The 26,342-nt window shown below is 45.7% G+C and overlaps 6 non-coding genes and 1 pseudogene across 6 annotated transcripts; 3 read left to right on the top strand and 4 right to left on the bottom strand.

Moving 5' to 3' along the window:
- LOC130222303 (zinc finger protein 208-like) overlaps nt 1-26,342 on the bottom strand; it is a 758,572-nt pseudogene that overhangs the window by 413,546 nt on the left and 318,684 nt on the right.
- Nucleotides 447-519, bottom strand: trnar-ucg (transfer RNA arginine (anticodon UCG)). The gene has a single exon. It is a non-coding gene; the product is annotated as a tRNA-Arg (tRNA).
- Nucleotides 970-1,041, top strand: trnap-ugg (transfer RNA proline (anticodon UGG)). The gene has a single exon. It is a non-coding gene; the product is annotated as a tRNA-Pro (tRNA).
- On the bottom strand, nt 2,108-2,180 carry trnar-ucg (transfer RNA arginine (anticodon UCG)). Its single transcript has one exon. It is a non-coding gene; the product is annotated as a tRNA-Arg (tRNA).
- trnap-agg (transfer RNA proline (anticodon AGG)) lies at nt 2,617-2,688 on the top strand. Its single transcript has one exon. It is a non-coding gene; the product is annotated as a tRNA-Pro (tRNA).
- On the top strand, nt 4,277-4,348 carry trnap-ugg (transfer RNA proline (anticodon UGG)). Its single transcript has one exon. It is a non-coding gene; the product is annotated as a tRNA-Pro (tRNA).
- trnar-ucg (transfer RNA arginine (anticodon UCG)) lies at nt 5,399-5,471 on the bottom strand. Its single transcript has one exon. It is a non-coding gene; the product is annotated as a tRNA-Arg (tRNA).

Genomic DNA, 26,342 nt, shown 5'->3' with positions numbered 1-26,342 from the left:
ATAAGATGTGTGAAACTAATGGACAAACATTTTCTTTGTGCAATCATCCACATTCGGGTCTCATTGGTCCTGGGGTATGGTTCTCGCGTATGGTTTGACTGGTCTTGAGTTTCAAATTCCAGACAAGGCCACTCTCATTAACTTGCAATCACAACCTTTCTGCCGCTATTTTCTTGTTTGCATTTCATCATTATCCACCTAACATGAGACCATTAGTTGAAAGCCACGGGGTACTTGAAGTCAAGATCTCCATTACCAAAGCTCAACAGAACCTTTTAGCTTTGTAACGTGACAGTGAGATTCAAGCAAGATTGGATGAATCTTATTTGAAGTGTGCAGCAAGTCTGAGAATTCGAAGCTAACTATTATCCTCAGATCATCACGCCTAAGTTTTGAGAAGACCAGTCGGAATTGTTTCACACAACTTAAATGTAACCCAACAAAGACAACCCAGATGGGACTTGAACCCACAATCCCCAGCTTCGAAGGCTGATGCCTTATCCATTAGGCCACTGGGTCAACACTAGCTTTTGTCATATCTGATGTATGGCTCAGGAAGTTCTTGTAACTCAGAAAACAGTACTTTAGGATCCCTATGCCATATTGCATTCAGACAATCTGGTGTGTACACCTAATGACAAAACAGCTCCTCTGAGTAGTTTTCCATTGTCATGTCTTTTTGACCTAAGGGTATGAACCTAGCTTTTTAAAGGTAACACTGGATTGTCTTGCACAATCAACTTAAAAGGAACTGTATCAAAGACAACCCAGTTGGTACTTTAAACCCACAATCCCCAGCTTCGAAGGCTGGTGCCTTATCCATTAGGCCACTGGGCTGTTTTATACTGCCTGTGAGCGGTAATATGCCTCCAGGGAGTTGCTGACACACGGAACAAAAACAACATGAACAAAGAGTAGAGTGGATCGGTCTTACAGAATTTTTTGTGGCACTGCAGACTCCTTCTACAGGGCTCGTTGGTCTAGGGGTATGATTCTCGCTTTGGGTGCGAGAGGTCCCGGGTTCAAATCCCGGACGAGCCCTGTGAATGTCATAAAAAAAGCAGCAGTGCTGTGCTATCCATGGTGTTTCTATGTTAATTGTAGCAGCTTTTGCTTTGACATTAGTTAATGAACATTTAGTGGACTTCTGATCTAAATCAGTCTAACATGTACAATTATACAGACAAAAAAAGGAGCAGCAATGATTCGGTTGTTAGATTTGTTTATGGATCTTGAACAACCCACCAGCTTTATATGTAAGCACCATTTTTGTCTTTGTACACAGTCTCTTCTCTGTAGGCACCATGCAGGATTCAAAATGGCCTTTCGCGTTAGGTATCTCGTTACCCTTTTAGTCATACCAGGTAATATGCATGGCAATGCAGGAAGGTAATGACATGCAAACACATCTCAAGAAGGTTTTCACAGCTACCGTGTTTCATCCACCAAACATTGCTCCCAAATTGAAGTGAGACCTTCAAAGACAACCCAGATGGGACTTGAACCAACAATCCCAAGCCCCGGAGGCTGATGCCTTATCCATTAGGCCACTGGGCCATTTCGCCAATCATTTGTCATGGATTTTTTGTATGCCTTCAACAAGATGCCAACGCATGGAAAACTGCACTTTAGGATCTCGATGCCAGTTTGCATTCCGTCAAATAAGATGTGTGCAACTAATGGACCAACATTTTCTTTGTGCAATCATCCACATTCGGGTCTCATTGGTCCTGGGGTATGGTTGTCGCGTATGGTGTGACTGGTCTTGAGTTTCAAATTCCAGACAAGGCCACTCTCATTAACTTGCAATCACAACCTTTCTGCAGCTATTTTCTTGTTTGCATTTCATCATCATCCACCTAACATGAGACCATTAGTTGAAAGCCACGGGGTACTTGAAGTCAAGATCTCCATTACCAAAGCTCAGCAGAACCTTTTAGCTTTGTATCGTGACAGTGAGATTCAATCAAGATTGGATGAATCTTATTTGAAGTGTGCAGCAAGTCTGAGAACTCGAAGCTAACTATTGTCCTCAGATCATCACACCTAAGTTTTGAGAAAACAAGTCGGAATTGTTTCAAACAACTTAAATTTAACCCAACAAAGACAACCCAGATGGGACTTGAACCCACAATCTCCAGCTTCGAAGGCTGATGCCTTATCCATTAGGCCACTGGGTCAACACTAGCCTTTGACATATCTGATGTATGGCTCAGGAAGTTCTTGTAACTCAGAAAACAGTACTTTAGGATCCCTATGCCATATTGCATTCAGACGATCTAGTGTGTACACCTAATGACAAAACAGCTCCTCTGAGGAGTTTTCCATTGTCATGTCTTTTTGACCTAAGGGTATGAACCTAGCTTTTTAAAGGTAACACTGGATTGTCTTGCACAGTCAACTTAAAAGGAACTGCATCAAAGACAACCCAGTTGGTACTTTAAACCCACAATCCCCAGCTTCGAATCCATTAGGCCACTGGGCTGTTTTTATTGCCTGTGAACTGTAATATGCCTCCAGGGAGTTGCTGACACACGTAACAAAAACAACATGAACAAAGAGTAGAGTGGATCGGTCTCTCAGAATTTTTTGTGGTACTGCAGATTGCTTTTACAGGGCTCGTTGGTCTAGGGGTATGATTCTCGCTTAGGGTGCGAGAGGTCCCGGGTTCAAATCCCGGACGAGCCCTACGCCTGTCGTCGAAAAAGAGGTGGAGCTGAGCTATCTATGGTGTTTCTATGTTAATTGTAGCAGCTTTTGTTTTGACATTAGTTAATGAACATTTAGTGGACTTCTGATCTAAATCAGTCTAACATGTACAATTATACAGACAAAAAAAGGAGCAGCAATGATTCGGTTGTTAGATTTGTTTATGGATCTTGAACAACCCACCAGCTTTATATGTAAGCACCATTTTTGTCTTTGTACACAGTCTCTTCTCTGTAGGCACCATGCAGGATTCAAAATGGCCTTTCGCGTTAGGTATCTCGTTACCCTTTTAGTCATACCAGGTAATATGCATGGCAATGCAGGAAGGTAATGACATGCAAACACATCTCAAGAAGGTTTTCACAGCTACCGTGTTTCATCCACCAAACATTGCTCCCAAATTGAAGTGAGACCTTCAAAGACAACCCAGATGGGACTTGAACCAACAATCCCAAGCCCCGGAGGCTGATGCCTTATCCATTAGGCCACTGGGCATTTCGCCAATCATTTGTCATGGATTTTTTGTATGCCTTCAACAAGATGCCAACGCATAGAAAACTGCACTTTAGGATCTCGATGCCAGTTTGCATTCCGTCAAATAAGATGTGTGAAACTAATGGACCAACATTTTCTTTGTGCAATCATCCACATTCGGGTCTCATTGGTCCTGGGGTATGGTTGTCGCGTATGGTGTGACTGGTCTTGAGTTTCAAATTCCAGACAAGGCCACTCTCATTAACTTGCAATCAAAACCTTTCTGCAGCTATTTTCTTGTTTGCATTTCATCATCATCCACCTAACATGAGACCATTAGTTGAAAGCCACGGGGTACTTGAAGTCAAGATCTCCATTACCAAAGCTCAACAGAACCTTTTAGCTTTGTAACGTGACAGTGAGATTCAAGCAAGATTGGATGAATCTTATTTGAAGTGTGCAGCAAGTCTGAGAATTCGAAGCTAACTATTATCCTCAGATCATCACGCCTACGTTTTGAGAAGACCAGTCGGAATTGTTTCACACAACTTAAATGTAACCCAACAAAGACAACCCAGATGGGACTTGAACCCACAATTCCCAGCTTCGAAGGCTGATGCCTTATCCATCAGGCCACTGGGTCAACACTAGCTTTTGTCATATCTGATGTATGGCTCAGGAAGTTCTTGTAACTCAGAAAACAGTACTTTAGGATCCCTATGCCATATTGCATTCAGACGATCTGGAGTGTACACCTAATGACAAAACAGCTCCTCTGAGGAGTTTTCCATTGTCATGTCTTTTTGACCTAAGGGTATGAACCTAGCTTTTTAAAGGTAACACTGGATTGTCTTGCACAATCAACTTAAAAGGAACTGTATCAAAGACAACCCAGTTGGTACTTTAAACCCACAATCCCCAGCTTCGAAGGCTGGTGCCTTATCCATTAGGCCACTGGGCTGTTTTATACTGCCTGTGAGCGGTAATATGCCTCCAGGGAGTTGCTGACACACGGAACAAAAATAACATGAACGAAGAGTAGAGTGGATCGGTCTCACAGAATTTTTTGTGGCACTGCAGACTGCTTCTACAGGGCTCGTTGGTCTAGGGGTATGATTCTCGCTTTGGGTGTGAGAGGTCCCGGGTTCAAATCCCGGACGAGCCCTTTGAATGTCATAAAAAAAGCAGCAGTGCTGTGCTATCCATGGTGATTCTATGTTAATTGTAGCAGCTTTTGCTTTGACATTAGTTAATGAACATTTAGTGGACTTCTGATCTAAATCAGTCTAACATGTACAATTATACAGACAAGAAAAGGAGCAGCAATGATTCGATTGTTAGATTTGTTTATGGATCTTGAACAACCCACCAACTTTATATGTAAGCACCATTTTTGTCTTTGTACACAGTCTCTTCTCTGTAGGCACCATGCAGGATTCAAAATGGCCTTTCGCGTTAGGTATCTCGTTACCCTTTTAGTCATAACAGGTAATATGCATGGCAATGCAGGAAGGTAATGACATGCAAACACATCTCAAGAAGGTTTTCACAGCTACCGTGTTTCATCCACCAAACATTGCTCCCAAATTGAAGTGAGACCTTCAAAGACAACCCAGATGGGACTTGAACCAACAATCCCAAGCTCCGGAGGCTGATGCCTTATCCATTAGGCCACTGGGCCATTTCGCCAATCATTTGTCATGGATTTTTTGTATGCCTTCAACAAGATGCCAACGCATGGAAAACTGCACTTTAGGATCTCGATGCCAGTTTGCATTCCGTCAAATAAGATGTGTGCAACTAATGGACCAACATTTTCTTTGTGCAATCATCCACATTCGGGTCTCATTGGTCCTGGGGTATGGTTGTCGCGTATGGTGTGACTGGTCTTGAGTTTCAAATTCCAGACAAGGCCACTCTCATTAACTTGCAATCACAACCTTTCTGCAGCTATTTTCTTGTTTGCATTTCATCATCATCCACCTAACATGAGACCATTAGTTGAAAGCCACGGGGTACTTGAAGTCAAGATCTCCATTACCAAAGCTTAGCAGAACCTTTTAGCTTTGTAACGTGACGGTGAGATTCAAGCAAGTTTGGATGAATCTTATTTGAAGTGTGCAGCAAGTCTGAGAATTTGAAGCTAACTATTGTCCTCAGATCATCACGTCTAAGTTTTGAGAAGACCAGTCAGAATTGTTTCACCCAACAAAGACAACCCAGATGGGACTTGAACCCACAATCCCCAGCTTCGAAGGCTGATGCCTTATCCATTAGGCCACTGGGTCAACACTAACTTTGACATATCTGATGTATGGCTCAGGAAGTTCTTGTAACTCAGAAAACAGTACTTTAGGATCCCTATGCCATATTGCATTCAGACGATCTGGTGTGTACACCTAATGACAAAACAGCTTCTCTGAGGAGTTTTCCACTGTCATGTCTTTTTGACCTAAGGGTATGAACCTAGCTTTTTAAAGTTAACACTGGATTGTCTTGCACAGTCAACTTAAAAGGAACTGCATCAAAGACAACCCAGTTGGTAATTTAAAACCCACAATCCCCAGCTTCGAAGGCTGGTGCCCTATCCCATAGGCCACTGGGCTGTTTTTACTGCCTGTGAACTGTAATATGCCTCCAGGGAGTTGCTGACACACGGAACAAAAACAACATGAACAAAGCGTAGAGTGGATCGGTCTCACAGAATTTTTTGTGGCACTGCAGATTACTTTTACAGGGCTCGTTGGTGTAGGGGTATGATTCTCGCTAAGGGGCGAGAGGTCGCGGGTTCAAGTCCCGGATGAGCCCTACACCTGTCATCGAAAAAGAGGCGGAGCTGTGCTATCTATGGTGTTTCTATGTTAATTGTAGCAGCTTTTGCTTTGACATTAGTTAATGAACATTTAGTGGACTTCTGATCTAAATCAGTCTAACATGTACAATTATACAGACAAAAAAAGGAGCAGCAATGATTCGGTTGTTAGATTTGTTTATGGATCTTGAACAACCCACCAGCTTTATATGTAAGCACCATTTTTTTTGCTTTGTACACAGTCTCTTCTCTGTAGGCACCATGCAGGATTCAAAATGGCCTTTCGCGTTAGGTATCTCGTTACCCTTTTAGTCATAACAGGTAATATGCATGGCAATGCAGGAAGTTAATGACATGCAAACACATCTCAAGAAGGTTTTCACAGCTACCGTGTTTCATCCACGCCACTGGGCCTTTTCGCCAATCATTTGTCATAGATTTTTTGTATGCCTTCAACAAGATGTCAACGAAAAGGAGCCGGGTAACACTTTATTTTAATGGTCCCCCTTTAGATAGTCTGCTGACCATAAGTTACTTTTCAAGTTCTTATCTGTTTACTTTCATCTGGGTAGTATCTGTAGATTGTCTTTTAAATGTTCTTAGGCAATCAATACAATGTCTACAGCATGTAAACATTTATTAAACTTTCGGTAAGATAAGTGTCACCAATTTAGGTTCTAGATGTTCAACAGTGTATCAGTAGATATGCAACAAATCCTCAACAAGTTTTCAGAACATTGACCACCAAGATGTTTGTTGTTATTGTCTGCATGTAGTTGTTATCCTGTTTATGAATAGACTTTGAGTAAACATTCAGATGCCTATAAGTAGCAACGCAAGATATTTTAACATGAACTTTAATCAAATATAAAATTAGGGTTAGGTACAATCTAAGAGTGTTCAATTAACTATTTGTTGCATTTAACCTAACTTTCAGTAGACAGTTATTTTACTTTAAAGGGCACATAGTTTACCTCTTTTTTTATGATTTAATAATAATATTATGGTTCTTCTGAGTGTGCCAGTTTAGGTTCAGTTTTTTAACACTTGTGTTAAAAAGTGTCATGTTGGGGGCGTGTCCACAGTTCGCTGATTTATGGGTGTGTTGCTTCACATGTAAATTAGTTTCGGCTTCCCACCAATGTAACAAGGGGCGGGGCCATGAGCTCACCCGCTCTGCGTTTGCAACAGTCTGACAGGCAGACAGAGAAGGAGCAGGAGTGAGAGGTTCAGCAATCAGTCGTACATGTACGACTCGAACACAGACCAAGCAGAGAGTACAAAATCATATGTGTCTTTGTACAGTTTTACAGCCAACTGTGTGCTAGTTTCAAGTGCCGAGCTTGTACACAGAAACTAATAACCACGCACACTGAATTAACTTTGACTGAGGCACCGGATGCGCCGCTCGAAGCCACGACACGGCACACCAGACACTCTCTGTGGCGCGGCAGAAACATGAAGTGTCCCGAATCATCGCGCCATGCATTTTTTAATTCTAAACATAGGTTTCTATCAGGGTACACACAACGGCAATTCAAGTCTGCAGCGGTCCGAGGCGCCCAGCCGTCGACTTGAGTGTACCCTGATAGAAACCGATGTTTAGAATTCTAAAACGCATGCTAGTTAAGATCACAGGGAGCTTCTGGGATAGCGAGAAATGCAAACGACTGAAGTATAAGGTAGACTCAATGAGAAGTACACATGTTTGCAAACCTATCTAAAGATACAACCAATAATTCCGATTAGAGCGATAATGTGGAGAATATTGCTCTTGTGTTGAGCCCAATGAGCCTTGCATCTAAAAATAGAGCTAGGGTGTTCCTTTAGTGATATCGCTTCAACTCACGCTGAAAATGGCGGACGTGAATCAACAAACTGAGGATATGATGACGCGCCTGTCAATCAATATTGGTGGGCGGGGGGACCGCACTCCTACGTAAAGTTGCTGTCGATCTGAAAACCGCTCCAATTGGTCCACCGTTTTTTATGTTGTTAAATTAAAAAACAGCACTGGGTGTGCTTATATCACCCCAATATGAAGGTCTATACACCATACATGCACACATGTCTGTCCAAAAAGCTTGAAAAGTAGATTTTTTTACCATAGGTGCCCTTTTATATTATAACAAATAAATAACAAGTCTGGTATATCCAGATGCTACTAGCTAACAATATTTATATATTATACTATGTACTATACTACACCTGTCTTATCTGCCTCTGAGCTAACTTACCTGAACTGTCTCTATCAGATGTCCAGTCTGCATCATTCTCATGGTCACTAAAACCCATCTCATCCTCACTTTCATCTGCAGGAAGAGCCAGTTCTGTCCTTTTATTCTTTCACTTACCATAAAACATGGTGGTGTTCGCTAATACACTGTTCCCTTATTCATATCTATTCAAAAGTAGTATTGCCATTAAAACTAGATTTTATCCATATTGCAAATGCCATTAACACATGACTAATCAGCATTATATTACTAGCTTTCATGTTGTTATTGTTACAACTTAATAGTTCACAGCTGACCTTGCTAGCTGGCTAACCCATTGCAATATTGCACGTTCCAGTATTGCACAGTGTTGCCATTTGGTAACTCAGACATTTGATGGATTTAGAAAAAAACTAATTTGATTCAAATAAATTTGAGTTGTGAAAATGTCATCATGACGTACTGGAGGTGGTTTCAGATTTTTTGTGGATCTGACAGAATTTGATCCTGTTTTTATTGACGTTTACATTTGCATTTAGCAACTACTCACAATAAACACCAGGCTGTCAGAAATCACGCTACAGAAAAACACAGCATGTCATGTGACTTAACCAAAGCACATCATTGGCTACACTTAGGTCTTCTCTTTACAACAAATAATAATAATAATAATAATAATAATAATAATAATAATGTTGGTCTTAAAGAAACAGTGGCAGGGAAATGAACATAAACATCATGTTGCCATATGTTAACACCATACAGTAGAGCAGGGGTGGGCAAACTCGGTCCTGGAGGGCCAATGTCCTGCACAGTTTAGCTCCAACACTAATCAAACACACCTGCTTATAGATTTCTAGTGATCTTGAAGACACTGATTAGCATGTTCAGGTGTCTTTGATTAGTGTTGGAGCAAAACTGTGCAGGACACCGGCCCTCCAGGACTGAGTTTGACCACCCTTGCAGTAGAGGGTTAAAATAAAATGACTATGAATGAGACTGAGATTATTGTCATTTGTATATTTATTTATTTAATTATTTATTTGTTTTGCATTGCCAAAGGTGATACATTACTGATGAATAACTTTACTACTCATTTGCAGGCAGTGCAAGAAGTCATGTGGACGAATTAGGAAAAGTGTAAGGACAAAGTCTATATTTCCCCATTCCCATGCAAGCCTTTTCAGTTGGATGAAGTATATTCACAGGCAAGTTTATATTCTCTGTGATCTCTAGTAGCCTGTCCTCTAGTATTCTGCAGACATTTTTTTCCATTCTGTGTTTTTACAGTAATACAACATTGCAGTATTTAGATTTTCACAAGGTCTCCATATGCGACAAGTGGATATGATGTTAGATGGCATCTCAAATAGTAGTGCAACTCTGTCCAAGATGTCCACGAAACTGCAAAGTGTATGTGTGAGAAGCATGAGGAGATTAAGGAAGAAAAAACGACAACGAATTGGTGGGATCAACATATGTGTACACATTGATGAAAGCAAGTTTCGTCACAGATGAAACGTAAGCCATGACCTCAGATTTTTAACTGAAACCATTGTGTGTGTGTGTGTGTATGTATATATGTATATATATATATATATATATATATATATATATATATATATATATTGCTAGGCAGTTGCTAAGTGGTTGCTAGGTGGTTGCTAGGCAGTTGCTAAGGTATTGCTAGGTGGTTGCTAAGGAGTTGCTAGGCGGTTGCTAAGGTGTTGCTAAGTGGTTGCTATGCGGTTGCTAAGGTGTTGCTAGATGGTTGCTAAGGTGTTGCTAGGTGGTTGCTAAGGTGTTGCTAGGTGGTTGCTAGGCGGTTTATAAGGTGTTGCTAGGTGGTTGCCAAGGTGTTGCTAGGTGGTTGCTAGGCTGTTGCTAAGGTGTTGCTAGTTGGTTGCTAAGGAGTTGCTAGGCGGTTGCTAAGGTGTTGCTATGTGGTTGCTAAGGTGTTGCTAGGCGGTTGCTAAGGTGTTGCTAGGTGGTTGCTAGGCGGTTGCTAAGGTGTTGCAAGGTGGTTGCTAGGCGGTTGCTAAGTGGTTGCTAAGGTGTTGTTAGGTGGTTGCTAGGCGGTTGCTAAGGTGTTGCTAGGTGGTTGCTAAGGAGTTGCTAGGCGGTTGCTAAGGTGTTGCTAGGTGGTTGCTATGCTGTTGCTAGGTGGTTGCTAAGGTGTTGCTAGATGGTTGCTAAGGTGTTGCTAGGTGGTTGCTAAGGTCTTGCTAGGCGGTTGCTAAGGTGTTGCTATGTGGTTGCTATGGTGTTGCTATGTGGTTGCTAGGCGGTTGCTAAGGTGTTGCTATGTGGTTGCTAAGGTGTTGCTATGTGGTTGCTAGGCGGTTGCTAAGATGTTGCTAGGTGGTTGCTATGGGGTTAATAAGGTGTTGCCAAGTGGTTGCTAGGCGGTTGCTAAGGTGTTGCTAAGTGGTAGCTAGGCGGTTGCTAAGGTGTTGCTAGGTGGTTGCTAGGCGGTTGCTAAGGTGTTGCTAGGTGGTTGCTATGCGGTTGCTAAGGTGTTGCTAGGTGGTTGCTATGCGGTTGCTAAGGTGTTGCTAGGTGGTTGCTATGCGGTTGCTAAGGTGTTGCTAGGTGGTTGCTATGCGGTTGCTAAGGTGTTGCTAGGTGGTTGCTAGGCGGTTGCTAAGGTGTTGCTAGGTGGTTGCTAGGCAATTGCTAAGGTGTTGCTAGGTGGTTGCTAAGGTGTTGCTAGGTGGTTGCTAGGTGGTTGCTAAGGTGTTGCTAGGTGGTTGCTAAGGTGTTGCTAGGTGGTTGCTAGGCGGTTGCTAAGGTGTTACTAGGTGGTTGCTAAGGTGTTGCTAGGTGGTTGCTAAGGTGTTGCTAGGTGGTTGCTAAGGTGTTGCTAGGTGGTTGCTCGGCGGTTGCTAAGGTGTTGCTAGGTGGTTGCTAGGCGGTTGCTAAGGTGTTGCTAGGTGGTTGCTATGGGGTTGCTAAGGTGTTGCTAAGTGGTTGCTAGGCAGTTGCTAAGGTGTTGCTAGGTGGTTGCTAGGCGGTTGCTAAGGTGTTGCTAGGTGGTTGCTAGGCGGTTGCTAAGGTGTTGCTAGGTGGTTGCTAGGTGGTTGCTAAGGTGTTGCTAGGCGGTTGCTAAGGTGTTGCTAGGTGGTTGCTAGGCGGTTGCTAAGGTGTTGCTAGGTGGTTGCTAAGGTGTTTTTAGGTGGTTGCTAAGGTGTTGCTAGGTGGTTGCTAGGCGGTTGCTAAGGTGTTGCTAGGTGGTTGCTAAGGTGTTACTAGGCGGTTGCTAAGGTGTTGCTATGTGGTTGCTAAGGTTGTTGCTAGGCGGTTGCTAAGGTGTTGCTAGGTGGTTGCTAAGGTGTTGCTAAGGTGTTGCTAGGCGGTTGCTAAGGTGTTGCTAGGTGGTTGCTAGGCGGTTGCTAAGGTGTTGCCAGGTGGTTTCTAGGCAGTTGCTAAGGTGTTGCTAGGTGGTTGCTATGCGGTTTCTAAGGTGTTGCTAGGCGGTTGCTAAGGTGTTGCTAGGCGGTTACTAAGGTGTTGCTAGGTGGTTGCTAGGTGTTTGCTAGGCGGTTGCTAAGGTGTTGCTAAGTGGTTGCTAGGTGGTTGCTATGGGGTTGCTAAGGTGTCGCTAGGTGGTTGCTATGGGGTTGCTAAGGTGTTGCTAAGTGGTTGCTAGGTGTTTGCTAGGCGGTTGCTAAGGTGTTGCTAAGTGGTTGCTAGGTGGTTGCTAGGCGGTTGCTAAGGTGTTGCTAGGTGGTTGCTATGCGGTTTCTAAGGTGTTGCTAGGCGGTTGCTAAGGTGTTGGTAGGTGGTTGCTAGGCGGTTACTAAGGTGTTGCTAGGTGGTTGCTATGCGGTTGCTAAGGTGTTGCTAGGTGGCTGCTAAGGTGTTGCTAGGTGGTTGCTAGGCGGTTGCTAAGGTGTTGCTAAGTGGTTGCTAGGTGGTTGCTATGCGGTTGCTAAGGTGCTGCTAGGTGGCTGCTAGGCGGTTGCTAGGTGGTTGCTATGCGGTTTCTAAGGTGTTGCTAGGCGGTTGCTAAGGTGTTGCCAAGTGGTTGCTAGGCGGTTGCTAAGGTGTTGCTAAGTGGTAGCTAGGCGGTTGCTAAGGTGTTGCTAGGTGGTTAATAGGCGGTTGCTAAGGTGTTGCTAGGTGGTTGCTATGCGGTTGCTAAGGTGTTGCTAGGTGGTTGCTATGCGGTTGCTAAGGTGTTGCTAGGTGGTTGCTATGCGGTTGCTAAGGTGTTGCTAGGTGGTTGCTAGGCGGTTGCTAAGGTGTTGCTAAGTGGTTGCTAGGTGGTTGCTAGGTGGTTGCTAAGGTGTTGCTAGGTGGTTGCTATGCGGTTGCTAAGGTGTTGCTAGGTGGTTGCAATGCGGTTGCTAAGGTGTTGGTAGGTGGTTGCTAGGCGGTTGCTAAGGTGTTGCTAGGTGGTTGCTAAGGTGTTGCTAAGTGGTTGCTAGGTGGTTGCTAGGCGGTTGCTAAGGTGTTGCTAGGTGGTTGCTATGGGGTTGCTAAGGTGTTGCTAAGTGGTTGCTAGGTGGTTGCTATGCGGTTGCTAAGGTGTTGCTAAGTGGTTGCTAGGCGGTTGCTGAGGTGTTGCTAGGTGGTTGCTATGTGGTTGCTAAGGTGTTGCTAGGTGGTTGCTAGGCGGTTGCTAAGGTGTTGCTAGGTGGTTGCTAAGGTGTTGCTAGGTGGTTGCTTGGCGGTTGCTAAGGTGTTGCTAGGTGGTTGCTTTGCGGTTGCTAAGGTGTTGCTAGGTGGTTGCTAGGCGGTTGCTAAGGTGTTGCTAGGCGGTTGCTATGCGGTTGCTAAGGTTTGCTAGGTGCTTGCTAAGGTGTTGCTAAGTGGTTGCTAGGCGGTTGCTAAGGTGTTGCTAAGTGGTTGCTAGGTGGTTGCTAGGCGGTTGCTAAGGTGTTGCTAGGTGGTTGCTATGCGGTTGCTAAGGTGTTGCTAGGTGGTTGCAATGCGGTTGCTAAGGTGTTGGTAGGTGGTTGCTATGTGGTTGCTAAGGTGTTGCTAGGTGGTTGCTAGGCGGTTGCTAAGGTGTTGCTAGGTGGTTGCTAAGGTGTTGCTAGGTGGTTGCTAGGCGGTTGCTAAGGTGTTGCTAGGTGGTTGCTTTGCGGTTGCTAAGGTGTTGCTAGGTGGTTGCTATGGGGTTGCTAAGGTGTTGCTAGGTGGTTGCTATGCGGTTGCTAAGGTGTTGCTAAGTGGTTGCTAGGCGGTTGCTAAGGTGTTGCTAGGTGGTTGCTAGGTGGTTGCTAAGGTGTTGCTAAGCGGTTGCTAAGGTGTTGCTAAGTGGTTGCTAGGTGGTTGCTATGCGGTTGCTAAGGTGTTGCTAGGTGGTTGCTAGGCGGTTGCTAAGGTGTTGCTAAGTGGTTGCTAGGTGGTTGCTATGCGGTTTCTAAGGTGTTGCTAGGTGGTTGCTAGGCGGTTGCTAAGGTGTTGCTAGGTGGTTGCTATGGGGTTGCTAAGGTGTTGCTAAGTGGTTGCTAGGCGGTTGCTAAGTGGTTGCTAGGTGGTTGCTAGGCGGTTGCTAAGGTGTTGCTAAGTGGTTGCTAGGTGGTTGCTAGGCTGTTGCTAAGTGGTTGCTATGGGGTTGCTAAGGTGTTGCTAAGTGGTTGCTAGGCGGTTGCTAAGGTGTTGCTAGGTGGTTGCTATGCGGTTTCTAAGGTGTTGCTAGGCGGTTGCTAAGGTGTTGCTAGGTGGTTGCTATGCAGTTGCTAAGGTGTTGCTAGGTGGTTGCTATGTGGTTGCTAAGGTGTTGCTAGGTGGTTGCTAGGCGGTTGCTAAGGTGTTGCTAGGTGGTTGCTAGGCGGTTGCTAAGGTGTTGCTAGGTGGTTGCTAGGCGGTTGCTAAGGTGTTGCTAAGTGGTTGCTAGGCGGTTGCTAAGGTGTTGCTAAGGTGTTGCTAGACAGTTGCTAAGGTGTTGCTAGGTGGTTGCTAGGCGGTTGCTAAGGTGTTGCTAAGTGGTTGCTAGGTGGTTGCTATGCGGTTGCCAAGGTGTTGCTAGGTGGTTGCTATGTGGTTGCTAAGGAGTTGCTAGGTGGTTGCTATGCGGTTGCTAAGGTGTTGCTAGGTGGTTGCTAGGCGGTTGCTAAGGTGTTGCTAAGTGGTTGCTAGGCGGTTGCTAAGGTGTTGCTAGGTGGTTGCTATGGGGTTGCTAAGGTGTTGCTAAGTGGTTGCTAGGCGGTTGCTAAGTGGTTGCTATGCGGTTGCTAAGGTGTTGCTAGGTGGTTGCTAGGCGGTTGCTAAGGTGTTGCTAGGCGGTTGCTAAGGTGTTGCTAGGTGGTTGCTAGGCGGTTGCTAAGGTGTTGCCAGGTGGTTTCTAGGCAGTTGCTAAGGTGTTGCTAGGTGGTTGCTATGCGGTTTCTAAGGTGTTGCTAGGCGGTTGCTAAGGTGTTGCTAGGCGGTTACTAAGGTGTTGCTAGGTGGTTGCTAGGTGGTTGCTAGGCGGTTGCTAAGGTGTTGCTAGGTGGTTGCTATGCGGTTGCTAAGGTGTTGCTAGGTGGTTGCAATGCGGTTGCTAAGGTGTTGCTAGGTGGTTGCTAGGCGGTTGCTAAGGTGTTGCTAAGTGGTTGCTAGGCGGTTGCTAAGGTGTTGCTAAGTGGTTGCTCGGTGGTTGCTATGCGGTTGCTAAGGTGTTGCTAAGTGGTTGCTAGGCGGTTGCTAAGGTGTTGCTAGGTGGTTGCTAAGGAGTTGCTAGGCGGTTGCTAAGGTGTTGCTAGGTGGTTGCTATGCTGTTGTTAGGTGGTTGCTAAGGTGTTGCTAGATGGTTGCTAAGGTGTTGCTAGGTGGTTGCTAAGGTCTTGCTAGGCGGTTGCTAAGGTGTTGCTATGTGGTTGCTATGGTGTTGCTATGTGGTTGCTAGGCGGTTGCTAAGGTGTTGCTATGTGGTTGCTAAGGTGTTGCTATGTGGTTGCTAGGCGGTTGCTAAGATGTTGCTAGGTGGTTGCTATGGGGTTAATAAGGTGTTGCCAAGTGGTTGCTAGGCGGTTGCTAAGGTGTTGCTAAGTGGTAGCTAGGCGGTTGCTAAGGTGTTGCTAGGTGGTTGCTAGGCGGTTGCTAAGGTGTTGCTAGGTGGTTGCTATGCGGTTGCTAAGGTGTTGCTAGGTGGTTGCTATGCGGTTGCTAAGGTGTTGCTAGGTGGTTGCTATGCGGTTGCTAAGGTGTTGCTAGGTGGTTGCTAGGCGGTTGCTAAGGTGTTGCTAGGTGGTTGCTAGGCAATTGCTAAGGTGTTGCTAGGTGGTTGCTAAGGTGTTGCTAGGTGGTTGCTAGGTGGTTGCTAAGGTGTTACTAGGTGGTTGCTAAGGTGTTGCTAGGTGGTTGCTAGGCGGTTGCTAAGGTGTTACTAGGTGGTTGCTAAGGTGTTGCTAGGTGGTTGCTAAGGTGTTGCTAGGTGGTTGCTAAGGTGTTTCTAGGTGGTTGCTCGGCGGTTGCTAAGGTGTTGCTAGGTGGTTGCTAGGCGGTTGCTAAGGTGTTGCTAGGTGGTTGCTATGGGGTTGCTAAGGTGTTGCTAAGTGGTTGCTAGGCAGTTGCTAAGGTGTTGCTAGGTGGTTGCTAGGCGGTTGCTAAGGTGTTGCTAGGTGGTTGCTAGGCGGTTGCTAAGGTGTTGCTAGGTGGTTGCTAGGTGGTTGCTAAGGTGTTGCTAGGCGGTTGCTAAGGTGTTGCTAGGTGGTTGCTAGGCGGTTGCTAAGGTGTTGCTAGGTGGTTGCTAAGGTGTTTTTAGGTGGTTGCTAAGGTGTTGCTAGGTGGTTGCTAGGCGGTTGCTAAGGTGTTGCTAGGTGGTTGCTAAGGTGTTACTAGGCGGTTGCTAAGGTGTTGCTATGTGGTTGCTAAGGTGTTGCTAGGCGGTTGCTAAGGTGTTGCTAGGTGGTTGCTAAGGTGTTGCTAAGGTGTTGCTAGGCGGTTGCTAAGGTGTTGCTAGGTGGTTGCTAGGCGGTTGCTAAGGTGTTGCCAGGTGGTTTCTAGGCAGTTGCTAAGGTGTTGCTAGGTGGTTGCTATGCGGTTTCTAAGGTGTTGCTAGGCGGTTGCTAAGGTGTTGCTAGGCGGTTACTAAGGTGTTGCTAGGTGGTTGCTAGGTGTTTGCTAGGCGGTTGCTAAGGTGTTGCTAAGTGGTTGCTAGGTGGTTGCTATGGGGTTGCTAAGGTGTCGCTAGGTGGTTGCTATGGGGTTGCTAAGGTGTTGCTAAGTGGTTGCTAGGTGTTTGCTAGGCGGTTGCTAAGGTGTTGCTAAGTGGTTGCTAGGTGGTTGCTAGGCGGTTGCTAAGGTGTTGCTAGGTGGTTGCTATGCGGTTTCTAAGGTGTTGCTAGGCGGTTGCTAAGGTGTTGGTAGGTGGTTGCTAGGCGGTTACTAAGGTGTTGCTAGGTGGTTGCTATGCGGTTGCTAAGGTGTTGCTAGGTGGCTGCTAAGGTGTTGCTAGGTGGTTGCTAGGCGGTTGCTAAGGTGTTGCTAAGTGGTTGCTAGGTGGTTGCTATGCGGTTGCTAAGGTGCTGCTAGGTGGCTGCTAGGCGGTTGCTAGGTGGTTGCTATGCGGTTTCTAAGGTGTTGCTAGGCGGTTGCTAAGGTGTTGCTAAGAGGTTGCTAGGCGGTTGCTAAGGTGTTGCTAGGTGGTTGCTATGCGGTTGCTAAGGTGTTGCTAGGTGGTTTCTAGGCAGTTGCTAAGGTGTTGCTAGGTGGTTGCTAGGCGGTTGCTAAGATGTTGCTAGGTGGTTGCTAGGCGGTTGCTAAGGTGTTGCTAAGTGGTTGCTAGGTGGTTGCTAGGCGGGTGCTAAGGTGTTGCTAGGTGGTTGCTATGGGGTTGCTAAGGTGTTGCTAAGTGGTTGCTAGGCAGTTGCTAAGGTGTTGCTAGGCGGTTGCTATGGTGTTGCTAGGTGGTTGCTAGGCGGTTGCTAAGGTGTTGCTAGGTGGTTTCTAGGCAGTTGCTAAGGTGTTGCTAGGTGGTTGCTATGCGGTTGCTATGGGGTTGCTAAGGTGTTGCTAAGTGGTTGCTAGGTGGTTGCTAGGCGGTTGCTAAGGTGTTGCTAAGATGTTGCTAGGTGGTTGCTAGGCGGTTGCTAAGGTGTTGCTAAGTGGTTGCTAAGTGGTTGCTAGGTGGTTGCTAGGTGGTTGCTAAGGTGTTGCTAGGTGGTTGCTATGGGGTTGCTAAGGTGTTGCTAAGTGGTTGCTAGGCAGTTGCTAAGGTGTTGCTAGGTGGTTGCTATGCGGTTGCTAAGGTGTTGCTAGGTGGTTGCTAGGCGGTTGCTAAGGTGTTGCTAAGTGGTTGCTAGGTGGTTGCTAGGCGGTTGCTAAGGTGTTGCTAAGTGGTTGCTAGGTGGTTGTTAGGTGGTTGCTAGGCGGTTGCTAAGGTGTTGCTAGGTGGTTGCTAGGCGGTTGCTAAGGTGTTGCTAGGTGGTTGCTATGGGGTTGCTAAGGTGTTGCTAAGTGGTTGCTAGGCAGTTGCTAAGGTGTTGCTAGGTGGTTGCTATGCGGTTTCTAAGGTGTTGCTAGGCGGTTGCTAAGGTGTTGCTAAGTGGTTGCTATGCGGTTAATAAGGTGTTGCTAGGTGGTTGCTATGCGGTTGCTAAGGTGTTGCTAGGTGGTTGCTTGGCGGTTGCTAAGGTGTTGCTAGGTGGTTGCTTTGCGGTTGCTAAGGTGTTGCTAGGTGGTTGCTAGGCGGTTGCTAAGGTGTTGCTAGGCGGTTGCTATGCGGTTGCTAAGGTTTTGCTAGGTGCTTGCTAAGGTGTTGCTAAGTGGTTGCTAGGCGGTTGCTAAGGTGTTGCTAAGTGGTTGCTAGGTGGTTGCTAGGCGGTTGCTAAGGTGTTGCTAGGTGGTTGCTATGCGGTTGCTAAGGTGTTGCTAGGTGGTTGCAATGCGGTTGCTAAGGTGTTGGTAGGTGGTTGCTATGTGGTTGCTAAGGTGTTGCTAGGTGGTTGCTAGGCGGTTGCTAAGGTGTTGCTAGGTGGTTGCTAAGGTGTTGCTAGGTGGTTGCTAGGCGGTTGCTAAGGTGTTGCTAGGTGGTTGCTTTGCGGTTGCTAAGGTGTTGCTAGGTGGTTGCTATGGGGTTGCTAAGGTGTTGCTAGGTGGTTGCTATGCGGTTGCTAAGGTGTTGCTAAGTGGTTGCTAGGCGGTTGCTAAGGTGTTGCTAGGTGGTTGCTAGGTGGTTGCTAAGGTGTTGCTAAGCGGTTGCTAAGGTGTTGCTAAGTGGTTGCTAGGTGGTTGCTATGCGGTTGCTAAGGTGTTGCTAGGTGGTTGCTAGGCGGTTGCTAAGGTGTTGCTAAGTGGTTGCTAGGTGGTTGCTATGCGGTTTCTAAGGTGTTGCTAGGTGGTTGCTAGGCGGTTGCTAAGGTGTTGCTAGGCGGTTGCTAAGGTGTTGCTAGGTGGTTGCTATGGGGTTGCTAAGGTGTTGCTAAGTGGTTGCTAGGCGGTTGCTAAGTGGTTGCTAGGTGGTTGCTAGGCGGTTGCTAAGGTGTTGCTAAGTGGTTGCTAGGTGGTTGCTAGGCTGTTGCTAAGTGGTTGCTATGGGGTTGCTAAGGTGTTGCTAAGTGGTTGCTAGGCGGTTGCTAAGGTGTTGCTAGGTGGTTGCTATGCGGTTTCTAAGGTGTTGCTAGGCGGTTGCTAAGGTGTTGCTAGGTGGTTGCTATGCGGTTGCTAAGGTGTTGCTAGGTGGTTGCTATGTGGTTGCTAAGGTGTTGCTAGGTGGTTGCTAGGCGGTTGCTAAGGTGTTGCTAGGTGGTTGCTAGGCGGTTGCTAAGGTGTTGCTAGGTGGTTGCTAGGCGGTTGCTAAGGTGTTGCTAAGTGGTTGCTAGGCGGTTGCTAAGGTGTTGCTAAGGTGTTGCTAGACAGTTGCTAAGGTGTTGCTAGGTGGTTGCTAGGCGGTTGCTAAGGTGTTGCTAAGTGGTTGCTAGGTGGTTGCTATGCGGTTGCCAAGGTGTTGCTAGGTGGTTGCTATGTGGTTGCTAAGGAGTTGCTAGGTGGTTGCTATGCGGTTGCTAAGGTGTTGCTAGGTGGTTGCTAGGCGGTTGCTAAGGTGTTGCTAAGTGGTTGCTAGGCGGTTGCTAAGGTGTTGCTAGGTGGTTGCTATGGGGTTGCTAAGGTGTTGCTAAGTGGTTGCTAGGCGGTTGCTAAGTGGTTGCTATGCGGTTGCTAAGGTGTTGCTAGGTGGTTGCTAGGCGGTTGCTAAGGTGTTGCTAGGCGGTTGCTAAGGTGTTGCTAGGTGGTTGCTAGGCGGTTGCTAAGGTGTTGCCAGGTGGTTTCTAGGCAGTTGCTAAGGTGTTGCTAGGTGGTTGCTATGCGGTTTCTAAGGTGTTGCTAGGCGGTTGCTAAGGTGTTGCTAGGCGGTTACTAAGGTGTTGCTAGGTGGTTGCTAGGTGGTTGCTAGGCGGTTGCTAAGGTGTTGCTAGGTGGTTGCTATGCGGTTGCTAAGGTGTTGCTAGGTGGTTGCAATGCGGTTGCTAAGGTGTTGCTAGGTGGTTGCTAGGCGGTTGCTAAGGTGTTGCTAAGTGGTTGCTAGGCGGTTGCTAAGGTGTTGCTAAGTGGTTGCTCGGTGGTTGCTATGCGGTTGCTAAGGTGTTGCTAAGTGGTTGCTAGGCGGTTGCTAAGGTGTTGCTAGGTGGTTGCTAAGGAGTTGCTAGGCGGTTGCTAAGGTGTTGCTAGGTGGTTGCTATGCTGTTGTTAGGTGGTTGCTAAGGTGTTGCTAGATGGTTGCTAAGGTGTTGCTAGGTGGTTGCTAAGGTCTTGCTAGGCGGTTGCTAAGGTGTTGCTATGTGGTTGCTATGGTGTTGCTATGTGGTTGCTAGGCGGTTGCTAAGGTGTTGCTATGTGGTTGCTAAGGTGTTGCTATGTGGTTGCTAGGCGGTTGCTAAGATGTTGCTAGGTGGTTGCTATGGGGTTAATAAGGTGTTGCCAAGTGGTTGCTAGGCGGTTGCTAAGGTGTTGCTAAGTGGTTGCTAGGCGGTTGCTAAGGTGTTGCTAGGTGGTTGCTAGGCGGTTGCTAAGGTGTTGCTAGGTGGTTGCTATGCGGTTGCTAAGGTGTTGCTAGGTGGTTGCTATGCGGTTGCTAAGGTGTTGCTAGGTGGTTGCTATGCGGTTGCTAAGGTGTTGCTAGGTGGTTGCTAGGCGGTTGCTAAGGTGTTGCTAGGTGGTTGCTAGGCAATTGCTAAGGTGTTGCTAGGTGGTTGCTAAGGTGTTGCTAGGTGGTTGCTAGGTGGTTGCTAAGGTGTTGCTAGGTGGTTGCTAAGGTGTTGCTAGGTGGTTGCTAGGCGGTTGCTAAGGTGTTACTAGGTGGTTGCTAAGGTGTTGCTAGGTGGTTGCTAAGGTGTTGCTAGGTGGTTGCTAAGGTGTTGCTAGGTGGTTGCTCGGCGGTTGCTAAGGTGTTGCTAGGTGGTTGCTAGGCGGTTGCTAAGGTGTTGCTAGGTGGTTGCTATGGGGTTGCTAAGGTGTTGCTAAGTGGTTGCTAGGCAGTTGCTAAGGTGTTGCTAGGTGGTTGCTAGGCGGTTGCTAAGGTGTTGCTAGGTGGTTGCTAGGCGGTTGCTAAGGTGTTGCTAGGTGGTTGCTAGGTGGTTGCTAAGGTGTTGCTAGGCGGTTGCTAAGGTGTTGCTAGGTGGTTGCTAGGCGGTTGCTAAGGTGTTGCTAGGTGGTTGCTAAGGTGTTTTTAGGTGGTTGCTAAGGTGTTGCTAGGTGGTTGCTAGGCGGTTGCTAAGGTGTTGCTAGGTGGTTGCTAAGGTGTTACTAGGCGGTTGCTAAGGTGTTGCTATGTGGTTGCTAAGGTGTTGCTAGGCGGTTGCTAAGGTGTTGCTAGGTGGTTGCTAAGGTGTTGCTAAGGTGTTGCTAGGCGGTTGCTAAGGTGTTGCTAGGTGGTTGCTAGGCGGTTGCTAAGGTGTTGCTAGGTGGTTGCTAGGCAGTTGCTAAGGTGTTGCTAGGTGGTTGCTATGCGGTTTCTAAGGTGTTGCTAGGCGGTTGCTAAGGTGTTGCTAGGCGGTTACTAAGGTGTTGCTAGGTGGTTGCTAGGTGTTTGCTAGGCGGTTGCTAAGGTGTTGCTAAGTGGTTGCTAGGTGGTTGCTATGGGGTTGCTAAGGTGTCGCTAGGTGGTTGCTATGGGGTTGCTAAGGTGTTGCTAAGTGGTTGCTAGGTGTTTGCTAGGCGGTTGCTAAGGTGTTGCTAAGTGGTTGCTAGGTGGTTGCTAGGCGGTTGCTAAGGTGTTGCTAGGTGGTTGCTATGCGGTTTCTAAGGTGTTGCTAGGCGGTTGCTAAGGTGTTGGTAGGTGGTTGCTAGGCGGTTACTAAGGTGTTGCTAGGTGGTTGCTATGCGGTTGCTAAGGTGTTGCTAGGTGGCTGCTAAGGTGTTGCTAGGTGGTTGCTAGGCGGTTGCTAAGGTGTTGCTAAGTGGTTGCTAGGTGGTTGCTATGCGGTTGCTAAGGTGCTGCTAGGTGGCTGCTAGGCGGTTGCTAGGTGGTTGCTATGCGGTTTCTAAGGTGTTGCTAGGCGGTTGCTAAGGTGTTGCTAAGAGGTTGCTAGGCGGTTGCTAAGGTGTTGCTAGGTGGTTGCTATGCGGTTGCTAAGGTGTTGCTAGGTGGTTTCTAGGCAGTTGCTAAGGTGTTGCTAGGTGGTTGCTAGGCGGTTGCTAAGATGTTGCTAGGTGGTTGCTAGGCGGTTGCTAAGGTGTTGCTAAGTGGTTGCTAGGTGGTTGCTAGGCGGGTGCTAAGGTGTTGCTAGGTGGTTGCTATGGGGTTGCTAAGGTGTTGCTAAGTGGTTGCTAGGCAGTTGCTAAGGTGTTGCTAGGCGGTTGCTATGGTGTTGCTAGGTGGTTGCTAGGCGGTTGCTAAGGTGTTGCTAGGTGGTTTCTAGGCAGTTGCTAAGGTGTTGCTAGGTGGTTGCTATGCGGTTGCTATGGGGTTGCTAAGGTGTTGCTAAGTGGTTGCTAGGTGGTTGCTAGGCGGTTGCTAAGGTGTTGCTAAGATGTTGCTAGGTGGTTGCTAGGCGGTTGCTAAGGTGTTGCTAAGTGGTTGCTAAGTGGTTGCTAGGTGGTTGCTAGGTGGTTGCTAAGGTGTTGCTAGGTGGTTGCTATGGGGTTGCTAAGGTGTTGCTAAGTGGTTGCTAGGCAGTTGCTAAGGTGTTGCTAGGTGGTTGCTATGCGGTTGCTAAGGTGTTGCTAGGTGGTTGCTAGGCGGTTGCTAAGGTGTTGCTAAGTGGTTGCTAGGTGGTTGCTAGGCGGTTGCTAAGGTGTTGCTAAGTGGTTGCTAGGTGGTTGTTAGGTGGTTGCTAGGCGGTTGCTAAGGTGTTGCTAGGTGGTTGCTAGGCGGTTGCTAAGGTGTTGCTAGGTGGTTGCTATGGGGTTGCTAAGGTGTTGCTAAGTGGTTGCTAGGCAGTTGCTAAGGTGTTGCTAGGTGGTTGCTATGCGGTTTCTAAGGTGTTGCTAGGCGGTTGCTAAGGTGTTGCTAAGTGGTTGCTATGCGGTTAATAAGGTGTTGCTAGGTGGTTGCTATGCGGTTGCTAAGGTGTTGCTAGGTGGTTGCTAGGCGGTTGCTAAGGTGTTGCTAGGTGGTTGCTAGGCGGTTGCTAAGGTGTTGCTAGGTGGTTGCTATGGGGTTGCTAAGGTGTCGCTAGGTGGTTGCTATGGGGTTGCTAAGGTGTTGCTAAGGTGTTGCTAAGTGGTTGCTAGGTGGTTGCTAGGCGGTTGCTAAGGTGTTGCTAAGTGGTTGCTAGGTGGTTGCTAGGCGGTTGCTAAGGTGTTGCTAGGTGGTTGCTATGCGGTTTCTAAGGTGTTGCTAGGCGGTTGCTAAGGTGTTGCTAGGTGGTTGCTAGGCGGTTACTAAGGTGTTGCTAGGTGGTTGCTATGCGGTTGCTAAGGTGTTGCTAGGTGGCTGCTAAGGTGTTGCTAGGCGGTTGCTAAGGTGTTGCTAAGTGGTTGCTAGGTGGTTGCTATGCGGTTGCTAAGGTGCTGCTAGGTGGTTGCTAGGCGGTTGCTAGGTGGTTGCTATGCGGTTTCTAAGGTGTTGCTAGGCGGTTGCTAAGGTGTTGCTAAGAGGTTGCTAGGCGGTTGCTAAGGTGTTGCTAGGTGGTTGCTATGCGGTTGCTAAGGTGTTGCTAGGTGGTTTCTAGGCAGTTGCTAAGGTGTTGCTAGGTGGTTGCTATGCGGTTGCTAAGGTGTTGCTAGGTGGTTGCTAGGCGGTTGCTAAGGTGTTGATAGGCGTTGGATAAATCTTTATAATATTAATTATTAAGACATAACATTATTAAAATAACAAAATTAAGTGATAAAAATAAAAAGATAAAAGCAGCATTTTGCTAAATATATTAGTCCTTTATTTGCTTTATATCCTGCTCTATATGTGTTGTTTTATATTCATTTATTGATTAACTTGCTGCATTCGTTATTTAGTGTTTGAATATTGAAACAAATAACAGTCATGGCTTAAATGGTTATATTTTACCATCAAATTGTAGAATATTTTATATCATTATCAACTTTTGATATGAAACTGCTGTGTATTTTAATTGATTGTCTAAAATGAAATAATTGCAGTGCTTTATTCTTTATTAGTGAAAGTGCCGCTCACTTTTCACAAGTCCTGTCCAAAAACTTATCTCTGCCACTATAATACAAATGCACTATTATTGCTGCATTATCATTGTTTATTTGTCTGTTCTGTTCAGAGAGTTGAAATATATTATTTATTCCTCCTCCAGTCATGTTCAATCATCACGTTACATTTTGGTCATTTTATCTCTAAATAAATTTAGGCAGAGCTGCGCAACATATGACCTCTAAATAAATAAGCTGCTGTGACATCTACCTATATTTAGCACCCCTGTTTGATAGAGCAGCACAGTGTTTAGTCATGCGGTTGCTTTCGCTTTAATGAACATGAAAAAACTAGTTTCGGCTTTTGTTTAAATTTAATTGAACAAAAGGAGCCGTTTTCATTGCGTTACCAAGGCAACTACTGATGTGTTTTGTGTAATGTTTCACAGAGTTTTGTCACAGCACAACAGTGTAAAATGAAACCGTATCCGTGCTGTCTGGACCTGTTTGGCACAGAATGGAACGATTCAGCATAAAGATTGATTCAGCACGACAGTAGAAAAGCGGCTATTGTTAGCCCCATAACAGAATATATCATAAGTAATAATCCATATAATGAATAAGCTTTTATTAATAACAGCATTTGACAAAAATCCTCTGTAACTGCGGAGGCGAGCTTCATCACATCAGCTGACAGTCCAAGCTTCACATTTTGGCTTGTCATTTTCCATCTACACTCTCTTGGTGCACATCAAAATCACAGAGCATGCCAGAGACTCCAGTTCTGAACACAGTTTGAAGAGTGTGGCCTGTCATGCATATATTGTTTAAAGTTACTGAATCTCTCCTTGAAAGGAATCATCATTTCATCCAGAGTTGTGCTCTTCAGGAGCCCCCTGCAGCATCTCTCCCTAAATGAATTTAGCCACGGTCTGAGTTTCCAGAGTTTGTCCTTCTTTTCCATCTCTGACACGGTCAAGTTGTTTACAAAGTGTAATGAAGTCAACAGAGATTGGCATCTGTTGTGGTACATCACATCAGAAACAGGGGTGTACCGTGTGCCTGTCTGTCAATACACACAGACTGCAAATATTTACATTAGGCCCATCTTCAGGTACATGCCAAGCATCTTCTCCACTTCCCTATGGTTAGTGTTTACAGATGCTCCATTTTAGCAAGCTCTGCTCATTTGTGTTTCTTGTCAGAGCCTCAATCATGTCTTCTGTCACAGACTTTTGGAAGTTCTACAGTGACGTGAGGAGGGAGATGATCATATGTGCTGTAGCTAGGTGTTTGAACAGAGTTCTGCATCTGAACAAAGTTTAGTCTGTTAAAAGATGTCAGTGTACCTGGCACCATACCTTTCAATAAATGCTAGAGAAAACTAGTTATAGAACATTTACACCATCAACACAATTGAACATGAACAAAACAGCTCTTAGTCTTTTGATTTACTTGAAGATCTTTAGAATCATTTTCTCTTCAAATCTCAAAGAGTGTGTTTCTTTAACTGAAGAATAAGGTTTATTTTGATTTTTTTCATTGAATTTTTGTCTTATTTTAAATTATATTTAATATTTAAACACAAACTGACATTTCCAACAGGGTTTTAAGACAAAACTTAATGTCAAATTAATATATTAATGTTGATAATATAATGATATAAATGTTAATAAAACTAGGGCTGTCAACTGATTAAAAAATTAACTAATTAATCACACTTTTTATTAGTAATTAATCATGAATAATCATGAAACGTCATATTTATTACAGAAATAAAAACACAGGCATGTAAGTGCCATTTGAATTTCAAAACAATCAATGCCGATAAACAAAAATGATTTCCATGCTGGATTCTAAGTGGACTGCAAAAAAAAAATCCAAAATACAGGCATTGCAGATATGGAAAATTATAATAAAGTATTAAATACAGACATTTGTACTCATTGTAAAGTTGTATTGCTGCGAGTTGAGAACATTAATTGTAAAGAAGAAATCATTTTGCTTAGTCCTGCTTAACATTTAGCCAGTTGCTAAGACAGTCCAGTCTATTGATATTATTGGGGGACAATGTGGCCAAGGGGTACATCAAAGGCACGTACCAAAGACTATAGACTTCTTACAGGGTTATGGTTATAAAAATTTGATGTTCTTGATCGTAGAATTAGATCAAATGCGATAAAGTACCTCCAGGTGGTTGTTTTCGCAGAATAAAGCCGATCAGTCTTATAAAACAGTGCATCACAAGTCTGTTGGGCATTATTCTGCGATAACAACTGCCTGTATGTGATTTATACCTTACATAAAGATTGTGTATAACATAGTGCCTAATGTTTTTTTTGTTGATTCACCTCTTGCTATTGAAGCAGCTCTGAAAATGTTTTTTTGATCACTATTTTTAGGTGAGAATTGGCCCCAATACTTTAATCACAGGTGAACAGTTGCCCATGTGAATTGGACTGACCCTAAAATGGCCACAAAAGATCTTTTAGTAGCCGTGTTTGGAAGGAACACCCTAAGTACACACTGCTGCACTGGCAAATGTTCAAATGCCTTCAGAGACAAAGCAGCTAAGCCACAACTGGACTCCAAATAAGTCTCTGACATCATCGGTAAGTTTTTTTCCTAATAAAATATTTTGTAAATATTGTCATATTTTCAGA

The sequence above is a fragment of the Danio aesculapii genome, chromosome 4, assembly GCF_903798145.1.
Source record: "Danio aesculapii chromosome 4, fDanAes4.1, whole genome shotgun sequence".
NCBI classification, from domain to species: domain Eukaryota; kingdom Metazoa; phylum Chordata; class Actinopteri; order Cypriniformes; family Danionidae; genus Danio; species Danio aesculapii.
This window is presented reverse-complemented; position numbering and strand designations above follow the sequence as displayed.